Below are 3647 nucleotides of genomic sequence, written 5' to 3'. Positions count from 1 at the left end.
TTTAGATAGTCAGCTGAAGCCATTGAGTTCTCGTTGTTTTGAACTGCCGTGCTGCTTTGGGGTTGGCCGCGACATCAGCAGAAGTGATGACATAACTTTTAAAAGCAGCTGCACAACTACCCGTTGTCGTCGACATTGTTTGTCTTAGTTTAAGTTAAAACAAACTCACGGGCAGTCGTTTCTGATGATGCAGTAAAAACAAATGTGCTCAGCTAATGAACGTAAAATCGAAAGCTCCTGTGAGGAGGTCAGAGGTTGGTGGTGCACATTACCGTACTATATATAAAGATGTCACATGGGGCATCGAATAACATATCGAAATGTATATGTATACCTTTTTTACCACTCTATGTACCTGTATACAACTCTATAATGTGATTGTATTATTTATTTTTCATCCATACCATTATGTCCTCTATTTACTTTTTGAAAATATTCTTGGGAAAATTTGCGCAATATGTGCAAGAAATTACTGTACTTCAAATGCTCTTTCTATAAACAAAATGTGGATTCTTGCATTTGGTAGATTCCTAATTGATAGTTATAGTGTTTGACAGACGTAATATTCACCAAGTCTCTTAATTTTGAATTCAGAATGTGTCTTGAGAAACCACGAGGGGACCCTGAGTGATGTACAAGTGGGATAACGTCATGCCTGAAATATGCACCTGACAGATGCGGTGGCAGTGGCAGGAAAGAGGATGGAAGGAACCCAGACGGACAGTAAATATGAGAGACACATAGTTCACATAGTGGAATATTATATTTTATTTAGTTTCTAACATAATTTAAGCAAAAAGTTATTTGTTCTAAATGAGAGAAAAAAGTTATTTGTTCTAAATGTTGAACACGCATGTATTACTGTGGGCTGAATAACCTAACTGTTTGTAATTGTCTGTAGTTTGATTGAAAAACAGTCTGGTTTCATACTGCATAATAATGGTTTCAATCTATCATGTTTTAATGGCTCAATTTCGACATAGCATGGCAACGTTGTTTCTATGTTCTAAGGCGACGTCGATTGTTTGTGGGATTGTCACATTAATGCAATTTACAAATACAATGTAGAAGCAATGTTGTTTCAGTTTTTTATAACATTTTTATAACAGTCCTATAGAACTTTCTTCAGAACACAGTTCTATAGAACTTGGGTCCTATAATTCTTTAGAACATTTTCTTTAGAACAGTTCTATAGAACGTGGTGCGCAAACTTCCGTTGAATTTGTATACCGTTTCTATGGAATGTTTCTATAGAATTTCTGTAGAAATTTTCTACAGAATATTTTTAGCAGGATGGTTCTCGCCAGATCGTTGTACTTAATCATCACATTCCCACATTACCTTGTCTCATGTTACTGAATTCTCGGATAATTGACCCTGCTTTGTGTTTGCCATTGCCTCTTAGCCAGCCAATGCTGTCACTGTTGCTCTTATGGACTGCCTTCCTGTGCACCAACTGCAAACTGCATAAAACCTCCTGCTCAAACTGTACCAGGTCTTCACAGTCATGCTCCTTTGGTTCAGCCTCAAATTCTGGTCATGACAGATGTAGGCAGTTAATTCCACTTGTTCCCATGTTTTTTTTATTTTATTAAACTCAAAATTAGGATTGTCCCAAATTAGAGAGGGATGATTTTGCGTTTAAATTGAACGGTTTTTCCACCAAGCCAATAAAGCGGCGGCAACAGTTGTGGCCTTTGAGATTTAGGGTGATAAATCTAGGTCTGTAAGTTTGGTGGCATTGCAGTCTATCTGTTCTCATTCCAGACAGTATTGTTGTTCAACATTCGGATGTTGCTATTTAATTAGGTACTGTATTTGGCTAGCTGAGCAATAGTGTTTTAAATGGAATACATCAAGTCCCCCTTGTGCTTTTCCTTTCTGAAATGTGGCTACGGTGATTCTTTTTTCTTATCTTTAGAGTGTTTTCTTTCGGCTTGTCCCTTTCGGGGTGGTCACAGCGTGTCATCACAGATGAACACACATATATGTTTGGCACAATTTTTATGCCGGACGCCCTTCCTGACGCAACCCTTCTCAGGGAGTGGAGGCCCCAGTGGGATACGAACCCACAACCCCTGGCTTCCCAAACCAGTGCTCTAACCACTGAGCTACAGGGACTCTCTTTCTTATCTTTCTTATCTTTAGAGTAACACTTCAAAATGGCAGAGTTGAGCTTTTGGAACCATGTGGGTTTGAATGGGCTAATTGAAAATAAATAGTTAGTTTGTGGTATCATTTTTCATCTTTACTGTAGCTATATGCCCTAAAAATGAGATAGGTATTCCAACATTTTAACTCACAAATGTTTTCTTACCTTAGAAGTACACGATTTAAATTATTTGACTTTGTTAGTTATGCTGAGTGATTAATGCCTACATATTTGATATTCCAAGGCAAAAGATAATGGATGGATGGATGGTTATCAAATCAACTACTTTTTTTCTCTTTTTCCTAGGAGGAATCTGGTATCTGAGCCATTCTATGGATTGAGAGCAGAGCTGGCTGAATCCCATTTTATAAAAAGTCAAAGTGAGCTGATATAACTACCATAAATGACATTTGGAAATGTAAACAAATGACTGTATAGAGCTTAAGGCCATGCTATCCTGAGAATGCCTGATCTCGTCAGATCTGGGAAGCTAAGCAGGTTTGTCCCTGGCTAGTACATGGATGGGAGACCGCATGGGAATACCGGGTGCTGTAACTTTCTCTCCCCGGCTAAAATGCAGAGGGGTTGTGTCAGGAAAGGCATCCGGCGTAAAACTGTGCCAAACAAATACATGCGTTCATCTGAGATAACATGCTGTGGCGGCAATGGGACAAGCCGAAAGGAAATGATAATGAATGACAGTATATTATGTGTGTATGTTGGCATCTGCCATACAGAAGGAAGGCTGTTGATTCAGGGCGGATGCTTTGCCTGCTACTCTGCATTTGTCTTATAACCAGGAACTAATCAGTCTGTCAGCAACACCCACAGTAGCCAGGAAAACACCCACAGCTGGTCAGCTCAAGATGGCAAGGGATGGTGTACGTAACACAAGCCTTGTTCAAAAACAGCCTTGTTCTTCTATGCCACATGTGACATGCAGGGAGAGTGCACAGGATGCTGATGACAACTATCCTTACCTACTGTTACCACCACATAGCACACAATGACGAGACAAACATATTGCCCTCTATCATTATGCAATGTACTTATTCAGTATCATGGAAATTTGTTTCATTAATGACTTGGGACGACAGCGCAGTAAGGTGTCATACCTACATATGTTCCAAAAACGTAAAAAAACACACACACAGCATTATGTACACTGTGTCATTTCTATTTATATTTACATGGTTCTTATTGAATTTTTTGTATTTCCATCATCAGCATCCTTTGTGGTACATCACAGCAAGAGTAAAAAAATGAAAGAAAAGAACAAGAGAGTTAATCTTGTTTATTTACACTGGTCATTTAAAATAAAAAGGTTATACCTGAGGTGGTACAATCTTTATAGCTCTCATGATCCTGGATTCCAGCCAGGGCTGGGCGTGGCCGTCTAATCGGAAGGGTCACACCTGCGCCTCATGACCTCCGATTAGACCCAGTACATATAGGAACCGGGGGACGACTATTACTCTGCTAGATCGCTGCCTCT

The 3647-nt window shown here is 39.4% G+C and overlaps 1 non-coding gene across 1 annotated transcript; it reads right to left on the bottom strand.

The window, feature by feature from the left end:
- Positions 1-2048: 2048 nt before the first annotated feature.
- Positions 2049-2121, bottom strand: trnap-ggg (transfer RNA proline (anticodon GGG)). The gene has a single exon. It is a non-coding gene; the product is annotated as a tRNA-Pro (tRNA).
- Between the last annotated feature and the right edge of the window lie 1526 nt (positions 2122-3647).

The sequence above is a fragment of the Syngnathoides biaculeatus genome, chromosome 15 (genome assembly GCF_019802595.1).
Source record: "Syngnathoides biaculeatus isolate LvHL_M chromosome 15, ASM1980259v1, whole genome shotgun sequence".
In the NCBI taxonomy this organism is placed as follows: domain Eukaryota; kingdom Metazoa; phylum Chordata; class Actinopteri; order Syngnathiformes; family Syngnathidae; genus Syngnathoides; species Syngnathoides biaculeatus.
Note: the sequence above shows the minus strand (reverse complement) of the source record. Positions and strands in the feature narration are given on the sequence as shown.